Raw genomic sequence first — 16411 nt, 5'->3', positions numbered from 1 at the left:
ATGTATGTGTGTGTATCTTTATGTATGAATGTATGTATATATGTATGCGTGTGTGTATGTATGTATATATTGTGTACTTCTCACTATGCTTTTCAAGATAAGACATTTGTCTTAGTGGCAGATAAGTATTGCAAACATAGTGATTACTATAATGTGTATGTAGAGAGCACACTTTCTTAATCAATTATATATGCTCTTACTTTTCAACCGCATTGTCCACACTCATATCCTTCTATTTTCGATAACTTAACATGGACTTCTCTATTATTACTATTGATCAATATTAGTTTCTAGATTTTACAAAACCTAAAATGTTAACCAATTACTCATCTATTTGTTTGGCATATTCTTTAGAAATTTAAATATGTTAAGTTCCATAAACTAGAAATCTAAGGGGCTTCACAAACTTGCATGCCTCACAAGGATTGATGGGCATTGAAGATCTTTTCTTTTCTTACTCCATTTTGCAAGTGTGTTGAGACCCTATGAATCATATCATCTTTAAGCCTTGCCTCTTACTAAAAAAACATCAATATTTTGGAAGTCTGTGTGGCATTTTCTTGTGTTTTACTATGTTCTAAATACTTCCTAGAAGTACAACTTTCAAAATGCAAAGATACAAGCTTGTTTGATGTTTTTTTTTATGAAGCTCAAATGAACAATAAGTACAACATATTCTTCTACAAGAAGATTTTGATTCAAAGGAGAGACAAAGTGTGACCCTTTATTGGCTTACATCGAGTAATTCTTTATAGCTGCTTGAAGAGTAATTCTTTGTAGTTTCTTTAGCCACCCTTTTTGAGATTGATCTCACTTGCATAGAGTAATTCTTTGTAGTTTCTTTAGCCACCCTTTTTGAAATTGATCTCACTTGCATAGAGTAATTCTTTGTAGTTGCTTGCATAGAGTAATTTTTTGTAGTTGCTTTTGAGATTGATCTCACTATTTAAGGATACCAACTAAAATCTTTTGATGATCGTTTCCACATTAATAGTGTAGTGCTTTAGTTTTTATTTTGTAACGAGTGATGGAGTTTATTGGAGATGGAGCTTCTCTTATTTCTCTCTCTCTCTCTCTCTCTCTCTCTCTCTCTCTCTCTCTCTCTCAACCTATGTTATTAAAGTTATGGCATAGTTAATTGCACTATATCATGGGTGTACCATGGCTAAAATAAACCATTGCTCTATAATGGGTAAAGTACTTTGTCCAGAGTGTGTGATTGTCTACCAATAAGTGCAAGTTGGAACAATACCTCTTCACAAGATATGCTTCGACAACAATTGTTGTTGATAGGTGACATAATACTACTTAAACAAGGAAAAACATATTAATATGTCAATATGTCTCGTGTAGAGAAAAATATATTGATATGTCAATAGGTTTTGTATAGAGAAAAAAATATGCTTAGTTCTTGTATTAATGTACATGTTTAAAAGGCTAATTGCCAAAGCATAAAGACTCCCACAAAATATAAAGTTATACATCATGATCTTTGTGAAAAAGACAAGATTCCAAAAGTGAGAAGTTGACAATGGTGGACTTGATGTATGAAATGATTCTAAAGTATTTGTCCTAGTATAAAATCAATAATGTAAAGTAAATACACACTATACTGAACTTTTTCAATTCCTCCCTCTCCCCAAAAAGTAAATGCCCATCAATTGAAGCATTGCAAAGAAACATAGACATTTAATTAAGGTTTTGTGAGTCAAACACAATAATTTGATATAATCATGAAAAAAGCTTAACACATGTGGCTAACAATAAAGCACAAATGATACGACATTAAAGAAAAATTGTACACTTCTTAACTTGTTTTTGTGGCTTTTAGAGACTTTTGTAGAAAAGTCAATTTCTCTTTAACTATGTAGTACATAAGAAATTCATTCTAGGGAAAATACTTTTGACACAAGATAGTAGTTGTTGATAAAACATATTAAGTGCTAAAAATGTTTTAAAAGCATATTTTTAGACATGGTTGTATTTAGGCACTTTTCATAAAATAATATATTTTTTTAAACACCATGAATATTTTTGTAAGCACACTATGATAGAAAAATTCTTATGAACCATGGAAATATATATATATATATATATATATATATATATATATATATATATATATATATATATTTGTAAGCACACTATGATATAAAAATTCTTCTAAACCATGGATATATATATCTTGCATCAATTGAATACACTTTTTTTCATACTTCTCCTCAAAGGCAAGACTATTGTAACCTTTAAAGCCACTTTGAGGTTTCTTAATAATTGTAAATTTGAGGACTTATTTAAAATTACCATGAGTAGGTGCAAGAACACTTAAGTTATTTCATGGCCTTTTAAGTTTACATTGATTCTAGTTTCTCAAAAAGTGTTGAATCAACCTTGAGCCATTTTTTAAGTTGAACCCACCTTTATGGCTTTATTTATAGGACTAGTGGTATGAATTAACTAATGAAGTAGAATGACAACAATATCAAAACATTTATTCTCTTTAATTGACTTTTCCTTAGCAAAAATACCAATTTTGTGGCTTTTAAAGTCTTTTGTGAGAAAAAAACATTCCTCTTAGCTATACTATAGAAATTCAAAGAAATTCAAGGAGGTGCTCTCAACATACGATACAAGGTTTTAAAAAATACTAATTTTTTTATTTTATTTTGAAAATATCTTAATAAGTTCTTAAGGATGCTACAAGTATAATCATAAAATTTTCCTACATGTATTTACCGTGCACCCATCAATTGAAGCTAAACTTTTTTACATATTTCTCCTCAAAGGCAAGGCTATTACAACATGTATAAATTAATTTAGTATTTTAAAAAATTACAAATTTGGTAGGTACAAGATTTTTCTCCCAAAACTTTTATCCATGTGTAGATGCACACTCACAAGGAACACTCGAGTAGTATCATGGAATTTTGAGTTGATTTTTATCTTTAATTCTTTAAAGTTCATAATTCAACCTTGAGCCAGTTTTGGTTGAAGCCATTTTTATGGCTTGATTACAAGACTAGTTCTAAGACCCTTCTTAGAATCATTTCATAAGAAGTCATGCAAAAGTGACCACCTTGTTTTCAGAGCTCTCTCTCTCTCTCTCTCTCTCTCTCTCTCTCTCTCTCTCTCTCTCTCTCTCTCTCTATGTGTGTGTGTGTATGCGCATGCATATGCATGCACTTTCTTGCATGCATGTGTGGAATCTTAAAAAAGTAAAAGTGGTGCACTTATAGAAGGTTCAACATAATGATGTTCTAAGTCAAGGTGCATGACTTAAAAGACCTTTATGCCTTTGGTAAGTGTAGTTTCTCTTTTATCTTTAGTTTTAATGTTGAGTTAAAATTTAAAAATATAGATCTCTCAAGATAAGAGATTCTTAAAGGATTTTGAAAACTAGGTAAGAGGGCCTATCGCAAGCAAAATTTGTTTTTTCTTGAAAGCATGCTGTAAAAGATAACAGTTATATTTTTCCTTTTATTTATCATTTTGTGTTCTTTATGTCAACCTTTACTCTTACTCACATGCTCCATGATGCTTGCCAAATTTGATATTTAAAAAATGCTTTGCTGAAGAATTTTAAATTTGGAAAAATATAAAGACAAACGCACGATATATTATCCTCTACATCACTTTCCTTCTTATGGAGATCTTGTCAAGTTTTCATTCTTTGAAAAACTTTTTAAAAAAATTAGTGCATGCTATGATGCAAACATTACATTATTGTACACACCTTGATTGTGAGTTATTTACTTAATACTCTTCTAGTAGTATACTCGATGATACTTGCTGATACTTGCTGCACTTCCAAAGCTTTACATACATACTATAGGTTTTTGTCACATATCTTATATATTAAGATAAATTAAATTAGGTAGTATTTTCATTGTTTCTTAAGTAGCCTTCATGTGATGAACTCCAATGGTAGTGGCTATAAAATTAAAATGCTAATACTGCTTTGGAAACTTTACTGGAAAGAAAACATGTGTTTTTATTGTTAAAATTGTAAAAGAAAATTTCATCTTTAATAGGATCTCATAAAAGTGAAAAAAAAATATAAAAATATTAAAAACAAGTGAAATAGGCACTATCAACTACTGAGAGAGAGAGAGAGAGAGAGAGAGAGAGAGAGAGAGAGATAGAGAGAGAGAGAGAGAGAGAGAGAGAGAGAGAGAGAGAGAGAGAGAGAGAGAGAGAACTAAAAGTAGAAACTTGTAAATGTCCTTCACCTTCCCTCCTTCTACACCTTTTTATTTGAGACATAAAAAGTAGCTCAAACATTCTCTTTAATTCTTATGCACAAAGGCATATCCATCGCAAAGGCTTCCTCACAATATAGTAGCCTAATAGAAAGAATCGTACCAAATGAAAAGAAATAATAAAGCAAACAAGGCCTTTAAGTTCAAGCCTTCAAAGCCCCCATCTTGAGGCATTTTACCCTTTTTATAAGGGGTTGCCCCTCAAATGAAATAATGGGGTCATCCCTTAGAATGTTTAAGGCTTGAACTAAAGCTGAGATGAAAACAAATGTGTGATTTACAAGGTTAGTTATCTACTAATGGCTACATATTTTTAGAGCAAGACAAGGCATGTGTGGGGAGGATTAGTTTTGTGACGGCGGCGACATATTTTTAGTGCAAGACAAGGAACCAAAGGAAAGACGATAAGCTTCACCTACTCAAGCATAATGCAAGAATACACAAAAGTAGAAGAGACAATCTGTCCTACTTGTGGGTGGTACTACACACATAACCAAGGAAGTATGCCAATATAACTCTTGGTGGCAAGATGAGGATGATGATAACATAGTCCAGCTTCTCTTTCCTTTTCCATTAACTAACACTTATTACAAGATACCTCAATTCACTCCATTAATATTGGGAATATTGGCTACTCAAGTAAGCCATAATGCATTTCACACTCAAGTCTCCTTGCAATAATAGTCATATGCACTTCCGTACTCAACTTGACCATAATATTCAAGCACAACCCAAGAAACTTAGAGAAAATCTATTAACTACATCTAATAATTATCAACATCACAATTGGTTCATCTTGCTTCCTCTTCCTCTTAACTCTAAACTCCCTCCTCACTTTCTTTGTCTTGGGTAGACTACCTTAGGAGCCTTCCACCGGCCTGCATACATGAAATGGGAGAAATTTGCAAAAGAGACAAAGAGAGAGAGATAGAGACTGAAGAGGCAAGCATAGAGAGAGAGAAAGAGATAGAGACTGAAGAGGCAAGCATAGAGAGAGAGAGAGAGAGGATACCAGAATTTGTCGAAGTTCTCCTTCCCTTCCCTGCAGGCTAGGTTGCAATGGAGAGGTCTTGCTATCAAGTAATTTCACCCTTTTTTGGCATGGTGGATAGCTAGACTCAGCTCTTTGAGGACGTGTTTCAGAGCTTCTTTGCCCGAGTCCCTACACTTGTTTCGCTCTCTGTAGCCATGGTGGAGTGTATTTTGTTCTAGCGAATACTTTGAGCCAATATCCTCTTGCTTCCTTCCCCTAACAGAATTTGCCCTCTGCTTGGGCTTGGTCATCTTCCCCACTACCTCATGCTTGCTTGTGGCCCCACCTTCTTCATGACTCCATAACTCTCTGTAACACCCGTGAAAAACCTCCTTTCTACTTTAGGAATTCTCCATGTAAGTAGTCAAATATTCTTTCTACCTTACAAAATCGCATACGGGTAGTGAAATCTAAAAATTCACCACAATTTTTCATGAGTACATATGGCGCGAGTCATATCTTATAATTTTTTCATGAGTACATATGGCACAAGTCATATCTTATAATTTACCACGAGTACCAAACATGATTACCACAAGTTATATCAAAACAAAGAATATAAATCTGCATATTTTTCATATGCTAGCAAGATATGCTATTTGGTGCATGCTAACAACCATAAAAAATGTAGCACGTTAACATGCTTACACTCATAAGCATAGAAGTAGGCAAGAAACTCACCTCCAAACCATAGGCTTAATACATCCGAGCTTAGCACATGCACCACCTTAGATCTCATGACTTGTCTTTTGCCATCTATGTCCCATACCATCATGGTACTGGTCTAAAAGCTTATCAATCCATTGAACTAACTCAAGGCTAGTCTGACCCACATAAGGCATGCTCAACATAGAGTTATGATTTATCCTTATTATTATATAGGAATTTCGTGATTTTTATTCATACACGTGGGATAATTACCTAGCTCTCTCAATAGCAAAATATGCTTAAATGTGACACTCCCTTGGTCCATGGGATATCAACCTATGCTCATGCTAGGTATGTAACACACTCTTCTTCAACAATGCTAGGGATGGCCATGCTATGTGTGACGTCCATGGGACATCAACACTATGCCCATGCTAGGGATGTAACACACTCCTCTTCTTCTTCAACAACAATAAATTCTTCTTTGGCAACCCTTGTGATTCTCCTTCCTATCACTTGTCATTCTTGTTTGAAAACCCTTCTCAGTTTGCTTCCCACCACTTTCCTCTTCTTGGAGCCCCACTTTCTTAAGACCCTCCTTGGTTCTCTATAGAATCCATTTGATTCTTATTAACTAGGAGGAGAGTAGGATTATAGATTGTGTAGTAGTAAATTATTTATAAAAGGCTATCTAGGTTGATGAATAATAATTTCCCATGTGAAAGTGTAGATTAACCACTCATGTGAAGTAGCCACTTTACACTAAAAAAAGAAAATTTTATGCACTATAAATTGGAGAAAGGACTAAGTCATGAGGTACCTTGAGCCATAAAACTGTCACACTAACAACTGTGCTTTCCTCTCGCCTAATTGTTAATCAAGGATTAAATCCTTAAGGCTCAAGTAGTAAGAGAGACATTCCCTATTGATAACATATTTCTCAATCACCTTGGCTTACGAAGTGATGGTGCCCCCTTTAGTTGTTTTGGCACCCTTGGCATAGTTCAATACAGATTATGGCCTCTCCATGGAAGGTGTTGGTCCGAAACTATTGACGTGGGATCAATTGACTGACACGAAGTGGTTCAGTGTTTTTAGACATGCCAAGGATCCCAATCAGTATTGCGTCAAACAAATGTAGCCATATCCGCATTGATGTCTACAAGCATCTAATGTCGTTTCATCACAGTGTACCAAAAGTGTCCTCCCACAAACATGGAGATCACTGCGACATTTGCCAAGGGGTATGTGAAAGAGTTTAGCCCTGTGGTTATTGAGAGATGGTTCAGCCATCCACTTCAAATGGGCAGAGTTAGCTGATGTGTCCACTATTTGCAAGACCTACAAGAGAAAGGCTGTTATGAGAGCCATTTCAACAAGAAATGGAAGATGTGTAATGAGGACTTGCAAGCACCAAAAGAGCCGGAGTTGTTTGAGGATTTATGTGATGAGGAGTTGTCACATCTAATCGTACACCTACCATGATGGAAATGGCTGCCAAAGCCACACCCCCTATCATCAAACAACTTGTCACTTGTTTAAGAAGAAGGGAGAACACCTTGGTCACTCCACACCAGAGGATTTACTGCTGCTTTGTGGATTTCCGCAAAGCTTTTGATATTGTACCCCGAGCCCGCCTCTTACAGACCCAAATGACTTGGAGAGAATTAAGCCTATTAAATGTAAAAGGGGAGGAGAAGGGTGTGTGTGTGTGTGAATGGACTTATGGTCCACTAGCTCACCTATTTAAAGGTGGAGCTAGAAGGCATTTTAGGAGCATGAAGCTTAGTTGTATTTTGAGCAACTTAATAAGCAAGATCTTTTCTTGTATTTTGTGTCTCTCTCCTCCACATATTTGATCTAGCATGAGCACCACGAAATTCTAACATGGTATCAGAGCTTGGCAAGATTAGGTCATTTTTGTGGTGTAGAATAGGTCAATTTTATTCCCTTTTTTTTGTGGAGTTGAACCTCCTGCCAGTGGAGGAGCTCTAGCATCTTGTGGAGGCAAGAACTCGGCGAGTTTCCATCTGGTAAAGTGTAGAGGAGGTCCAGGCGCTCAGGAACGTACAGCAAATTTTCTGGTTTCTCTTCTCCTGGCCGTGTCACTGCGTTCGGAGCAAGCCGGCACACAAAATCAGCAGCACTGGTTTTCGTACATCTATTCGCCTTCTGTGGGTAATTTTAGCCACACAAGCTTAGGGCTTTTGAAGCCCTAAGCCTCAAGGTCCTATAGCCCTGTTCTCAGCCCTAATGGCGGCCTGAATGGAGCGCTGGAGTCAAAATACCAATCTAGTGCTGGTTTTCAGCCATGGAAGCTTGTATAAAAGCTTTATAAAAGTGTTTTAAACACTAATTAGCTTTCATGCTTATCATTAAAGGAGTACTAATCTGTTAAGTGCTCTTGTGAGGGCCTTTTTCCATATCCTTGAAGTGGTGGGCATACACCATGGGGTATTCATAAGCCTCATTGCCATCAAGCTTCATCAACATCTTCAAGTGCACAAAGCTTCTCAAAGTGTGCTTATAAGCACTAATAGTGTTGATTAACACTAATGATGCTACTAATCCAATAAAGGGGAGCCATCCCAAAGTGTTTCTAAACACTAAGAGTATTCTTAAACACTAATGATGCTACTAATCCAGTAAAGGGGAGCCATCCCAAAGCTTCATCAACATCTTCAAGTGCACAAAGCTTCTCAAAGTGTGCTTATAAGCACTAATAGTGTTGATTAACACTAATGATGCTACTAATCCAATAAAGGGGAGCCATCCCAAAGTGTTTCTAAATACTAAGAGTATTCTTAAATACTAATGGTAAATCTAATCGCCAATGCAAGTGTCATTAGATGCTAGAAATGTGCTCTTAAGCACTAATAATGTTGCTAAACACTAATGGTGATCTTAATCACCAAACAAAGTATTCTTTGACACTAATGAAGCTAACTCCATTAGAATTAGTGGTTGGGCACAAACCCTAAGTGCTAAACCATAAACTTCACCATCTTAATCTCCTTTTTTATGCAACATCCTTAACTTGATTAAGGGTTGTTGCACTCTCATAAGCCTTTCTCTTTCTACTTAAGCCAAAACATCACAAATTTTTGGTTTTTTCTTCTTCATAAATCAGCCCATTACTCTCTAGTAATCTCCTTCAATACTCAATGTCAAAGGACAATACCCAAATTAAGAAGTTCTTAGGAGAGGGCTTCCACACTTGTTGGCAAGTCCTTGTCAAGTACAAGATGATGTCCAAAGGTTTTTGGCCATTCATCTCTCTGGCACTAAGGTTATTGATCGAACTAAGGCTAAAGATATTGAAGATGAGGAGAGGGCACAAGCCATCATCATGCTTCATCTTGATGAGGCTCTCATTCACCATGTGGACCAGCTTCCGAACTGTAAAGGAGAAATGGAATGAGCTTGACAAGCTCTATGGAGCTCGTGGTAAGAATTCCAAGATCTCTCTTAAAATAGAATTTTTTAGCTTGGAACTCAAAGAGGGAGATGGAATTGGAGCCTTCATCTCTCACTTGAAGGGCCTTATGGCTCAACTTGCATCAGTGAATGCGAGAATGGATGAAGATGATGCAGTGGTTGTTTTGCTAAAAGCAGTCAAGAAGGTGTATCCCACCTTAGTCACACCACCCTGAAGAACATACCTAATCCCACCCTTGAAGGAGTCATTCAATCTTGTCTTGATGAAGAAAAGAGGCCAAAGGGAGGAGCTAAATCTTCAAATGCAACAACTTCATCGAATATCGAACAAGCTTTGTCACATCAAGTGATCAAAGTAAGATGTGTCCACCATTGCAAAAAGGTGGGTCATTTGGCAAATAATTGTTGGATCAAATATCCCAACAAAATGAAATGTAACAAGTGTAAACAAACGGGACATATCACTTCCAAATGTCCTAACAAAGAGTCAGAAGCTAACTTTGTATCAGCCTCTAACTCCACTGAGAAATTATTTTAAATCTCAATGTAACCACACCTATATTCGTAACCTTGTACGCCTAATGTTATAAAGGCATCCTATGTCCAATACCACCTATTCCAATTTTTTCATAGTTGGTATTGAGGGGGGGTATTAAGAGACTAAGGTTATGTAAAAGGGGAGGAGAAGGGTGTGTGTGTGAATGGACTTATGGTCCACTAGCTCACCTATTTAAAGGTGGAGCTAGAAGGGATTTTAGGAGCATGAAGCTTAGTTGTATTTTGAGCAACTTAATAAGCAAGATCTTTTCTTGTATTTTGTGAGTCTCTCTCCTCCACATATTTGATCTAGCATGAGCACCACGAAATTCTAACAGCAACTGTCCTTCATTTGAGGAGGCTTTAAGCAAGGCCGAAGAAGATCTAAGAAGTGCACAACACGAGCTAGAGGCTGCAAAGATAGTAAAGGCTAGCAATGACAAGGTTAGTCCAGCTGTTAGGGCTCTAAAAAAGAGGTTGAAAGATGCATGAGAAGAATTATTGTCCTTACCAAAGAGCAGTACTGTCTATTCAAAGCAGCAAATGGAGCTTGAGGTTGTCATTAACACCATGAAAGACACTCTTCAAACACTTGGGGTTTCTGAGATATAAGACATGCACCTCGAGAAGGATCTCAACGTAACCATGATTCAGGTAACTGCTAGTTAGCATGATAGCAACACCTTATGTTTAAACTATGTATAGCTAATGTATTTAGCTAACTTGATGTTCTCTTCTTCTATACTATAGATTGAAGTAGAGGTGAAGCAAAGCATGTGAACACCAATTGCAACTGGTGTTACATATGGAGATCCGAATCCAAGCATCAGATCTAGGCATTGCCACCTCCTTATATAATTTGGCTATCGCCATAGTTACAAAACATGTAGGAGAAGGCACGGTACATAAAGAAACCATGGCAGATTCAATAGAAGGGTCCAGACCGCAACCAAGACTGCAACCATGTGTTGGTTGTGGCTTGTCTCTTAAAGTTGAACAACTTGTTGCCATGGTCATGCTACCTTGTAAGCATATGTATCACTTACTATGCTTTACAAGTGCATGCTGGCTTGGGCCTGGATGCAAGGCTACAAGATGTGGGCAAATGATACCCTCTAATTGGTTGTGTAAAGTTGTCAGAAAAAGGGATCCAATCACACCAAACTCAAGTGTTACTGGAGTAGTAAGTCAAGATATGCTAATAAAGCAGCTTTCTTGTGTGCTAACAATGCAAATCAGCATAATTATATATGCTACTGAGCACTATTAGTATGCTAATTAGCATATCTACTATCCTAATTAGCATATCTATTATACTAACTTGCATATCTAGTACACTAACTAGCACTTCAATATGCTAACTAGTTTTGTTATATGCTAACTAGCAATCTAGTATGCTAAATTTTCCATGCTAACTAGCACATCTGGTATGCTAACTAGCATATCTAGTTCAGCACTCTGGATATGTTAACTAGCATACTAGATATGCTAGTTAGCAAACAAGATATGCTCATAAGCATACTAGATATGCTAGCCATCTTTGTTATATATGCCAACTAACAATCTAGTTTGCTAAATTTTCTATGCTAACAAGCATATTTGGTATGCTAGCTAGCATATCTAGTATGCTTACTGGCATATCTAGTATGCTAGCTAGCATATCTAGTATGCTTAACTAGCATGTCTAGTATGCTAGCTAGCATGTCTAGAGTATGATAACTAGCATATCTAGTATGATAACTAACATACTATATATACTAGTTAGCATACCATATATGCTAGCTAGAATACCAGATATGCTTGTTAGCATAGAAAATTTAGCAAACTAGATTGTTAGTTGGCATATAACAAAGCTGGCTAGCATATCAAGTATGCTAACTAGCATATCTAGTATGCTCACGAGCATATCTTGTTTGCTAACTAGCATATCTAGTATCCTAATTAGCATATTCAAAGTGTCGACTAGAACTAATATGCTAACTAAATATCTTGTACACTAACTAATCCAAATTGCAAAAACTAGCATATCTAGAATGCTAAGTAACACTGTTATATGCTAGCTAGCTATCATGTATGCTAACAACCACTCTAGTATGCTTACCCTTCTATGCTATCTAGCAATCTCTTATGCTTACTAGATATCTTATATGAATGGTTATTACTCTTGTATGCTATCTATGTTAACTAACATCCAAATATGCTAACTTGTACACTAGTGTGATACTCGCATGCTGCCTCGCACTTCTATATGATAACTAGTGCTTACTCTAACAATGATGTTTGTTGACTACTAGCAGTCCTTTTAGCATTATAGGTACTCTTGTGTGCACAACTGGCACTGTTCTTTAATTAACTTCACTTATGTATGCTGACCAACATCTTCTATGCATCTGCAGATGCTAAAATCATGCCCGAGGCCACATCTCCATGAACAAGTATGTCGAGACAGAGCATTGTAGAAGACTTTTTCCAAGCTGATAAGCATGTCAAGGGAGGGAGTGCAGAAGCTAAATTGCCCAATGAAATGCAGAATGAGTATAAGGAAAGTGAGGGCATGGTGGAGAGAGAGGAAGTGGAGGGCATGCCATATGCTAAAGGGGGGGATGTTCTGAATGAATGGGTGGATGTTTTGAATGAAGGTGGAGGACATGATGCTAAAGAAGAATGTGTAGCTTATGATGCTACAGTGAAAGGTGATGAGTTTGTCCTAGTACCCCACCAGAAGGATACATCTGGTATAGCTAAAGAAGTTCAACCAACCTCTGCATGTTGAAGTTGAAACGACAGGGATGGGCAGACATGAGTGTGAAGATAAATTTGATATTTCTGACTTTAACACAATAGTTGTTGTTGCTTTTAAAGAATTTGGTGTGAAGACAGTGAAGGGACTCCTCACACTACTGGGAGTGGGAGTGAACATCTAGTAAAGGATGTTGGTGATAACAGCCCTCTGGCAAGGCTTGTGAAAAGGATTATGCTAAAGAGGAAAGTCCCTAAGGCTGGAGCATCTGTGTTTGAAAATGTGAAGCAACCTTGTGAAGAAGATACAAAGGTGCCAAAGGATAGTGCTAAGAAGGGGGCTATAGGTGCACAGAAAGCCACTCGCTCCCGTGCATGCAAAAAACTATGATAAACCTGACATTGTTGTGCCCTATTTTGTGCAGCCTTGCTCTTATGCCCTAATATACTGAATCTATCTCTTATACCTTGTTTTGCTGAATGTATCTCCTTGTACCTTGAACTCCACACAGTGATGTAATGTATTCAATATTTTCATCTCATTGTACCTTGAACTGCACAATGATGTAATGTATTTGTTGTACCTTGAGTTGTACCTTGAACTACACAGTGATGTAATGTATTCAATATTTATAATGAAAAATATTTTTATCTCATATTATAGGAAAGTTCAGAATAAACCAGTGTTCTTCAAAAGACTGAACAGATTTTGGCATCTTAATTCAAGATTTGGGCCTGAAAACTCTTTGATAGTGGATGACAATAAATACAAAGTGTGTCAAAACCCAGAAGGGGCTTGGCCAATTGCTCCAAATCTGCAGCACCAAACTGCCTTTCAACAACGAGAACACTTCTTGGGAGAAACATTAAAAGGTTGGCTATTTTTGTGGCTACAAAACATGGATTGTCAGGAGTATATGCTTGCAAACCCCTTTGAACTCGGAGAAGATAAATTCTCACATGCAGTGCTCAATCATGTGGAATATGAAACAAGAGTGGGAGATGAAGCAAGGTAGAGAGCAAAAAAACCGTCAACAGTGAATGGAAGCCAATATGGAAGTGGCAAGGGTGGAGAGGGAAAGGCAAATGCAAGAACAAGAGTTACAGGAGAGCAAGAGTGAGCAGAGAAACAAACAGGAGAGCGAAAGATCTTAGAGAAACAAAGAGGAAAGGAAACTGCAAAAGTATAAACGTCCTGTTATGAAATCAAAAGCCACAAAAGTAGGACCCCTGTAATTAAAGGACCTTGTTTGTAATGATACAACTTTTTGTAATTCGAAGCATTGTTTGAAATGGAACATATTTTTGTCTATAATTAGTATACATGGTTACTTGTCTATTTTTGTTACAAGTCTTTTATTGTCATCATTTTCAATAGCATGTGCTAATTAGCAGTCTATAGGTGCTAATTAGCAATCTACAGGTGTTGACAACATGTGCTAACTAATAGTCTATACAGGTGTTGACAACATGTGCTAACTAATGGTCTATACAGGTGTTGACAACATGTGCTAATTAATAGTCTATATAGGTGCTAATTAGTAATTGCTAATTCTGCTAGTTAGTTAGCAGTCTGTCTGGAAACAACTCTCTAGAATATATGCTAGTTAGCAATATGTCTGGAAACAGCTCTCTGGAACATATGCTAGTTAGCAATCACACATGTGCTAGTTAGCATTCTGTCTGGAAATAGCTCTCTGGAACATATGCTAGTTAGCAGTTTGTGTCTGGAAATAGCTCTTTGGAACATATGATAGTTAACAGTCACACAGGTGCTAATTAGCAATCTATAGGTACTGAAAACATGTGCTAATTAACAGTCTACAAGTGCTAATTAGAAATCACTAACTGTGCTAGTTAGCAGTCTATCTAGAAATAGCTCCCTGGAGTATATGCTAGTTAGAAGTCTGTCTGGAAACAAATCTCTAGAACATATGCTAGCTAACAGCCACACAAGTGCTAGTTAGCAGTCATAGGTATGCTACTTAAATATTTTCAACAAGAAAACTATTAACATAACCCCAAATTGCTAACTAGCATACCACTAAAACTGACAAACAAGGCATTAATAAAAGTACATTGACAACTAGCAGGTTACATGTCAAATCCCAAAGGGCATGCTGTTATAGATTGATTGCTTCATAACTTTCTGGAGTGATTGTGTACACTTTCCTCCTTTTTGGCATGTGCTCCACGGGTATGTTGATACAACCTACAAGATTTGAAAGTATGTGGACAATGGGCTGTTTGAAGGAGTAGGAATCTATTTGCTTATAATACAATCCTTCCAAAACATAAGAACCATTGTCAATTACATTCTTCAATTCATCAATATACCCCTTTTCTTTCTTCTCCTTTACTGCAATGCACTTAACAAGGTAAAAATCTTCATTCTCATCATTGGTTGTTGCATTTGGATGTACTGCAAAAGTATCACTGGCACACAAAGTGCTGCTCCACACATCATAGTGGCCTTCATAAGTGAATCCATCATATCCAAACACCTCATCTAAAGGGACCTCATCATCATCAGGCAATGGCACCATACAGTGATAATCCCAAGGCTACACATGGGCCTTGTTAGTGCAATGGTTCCAACATGAATGCATGCATGCATCACAAAAGCATGCCAATGATCTTGTTGCAAGGGCATCTAGATCCCATGGGTTGTGACCATGGATTGCATGCAAAGAGCAAGACTTCTCAATATTGGCATAATTCCACTTAACCTCCATGTTCACATTTCCCAATTTAATCTCCTTGCTTCCTCAAACAAGTTGGCTCGACAAAAACCAACCACATCCGCTGCACACTTTAAAGTGGCCCCATTTTTCTTTAATTGTTTATGTTTCAATGTTCTTTTTACAACTGCTCCTACACCATCATGCTCTCCCTTGTTGCCATGCCTTGTTCCAAAGAAGAACCAACTCAACTCCATCCCTTTCAATCCAACATATCTTGCAACAAAATAGAAAGGCCTAGCAGCCTTGAACTGTGAGGCCACACCATCTGACTAGATCCAATGTTTCAAAGCGACACCTTGTCTTCGTAGCAAAGCACAATGCAACATAAAGCAATGTTGGACAAACAATGTGTCATGCACCTTGTCATCTGGTATGAAGAACTGAATTGTTTTGACTACTTCCCTGCCCTTCCAATAGTACGTTATGTGTACGAAAATGGTTACTTGAATCGAGTGCCAGTGCATGGATTGGATCTCATTTTGCTCCTTGAATGCATAATTCTTTGCAAAATCTACAATTGAAACAACCACATCATCAAGAAATTTAAGTATATATTCCTTGAATTGTTGTGCTTACATGGCGGGCGATGTAGTTATGTGTGATGAAGAGGTTGAGCTTAGACTTCAAGAGTTGAAAAAACTCCCAGCATTGCATGTCTTTATTCAAAAGATCTTTTTTTTTCCATGCTTATCCATTGCTTTGACATATTCAAATACTTCTACAATAATGGTCTTACCTTTCTTTTATGTTTTTAAGAGGCATGTTTCCAACTCCTTCACACCACAATTCTTGCATGCTCCCATTAGACACTTCCTGCTGTGGAAAGATGCATCTGTTTCCTTTGGGAAGTGTATTGACTCCCATAGATATGTGACGCCTTTGAAAATGTGAAGTGAAGCCGAGCAACCAATGCTCATGCCAACACTTGTGGCACAAATGTCACATGTACAATTGCATCCCGCTTCATGGAGCCCGAAGGTATGAGACCACATGTGGTTCAATGTGTCCTTTAG

This window comes from Cibotium barometz, chromosome 48, assembly GCF_041138505.1.
Source record: "Cibotium barometz isolate CiBa-2024 chromosome 48, ASM4113850v1, whole genome shotgun sequence".
Lineage (NCBI taxonomy): Eukaryota > Viridiplantae > Streptophyta > Polypodiopsida > Cyatheales > Cibotiaceae > Cibotium > Cibotium barometz.
This window is presented reverse-complemented; position numbering follows the sequence as displayed.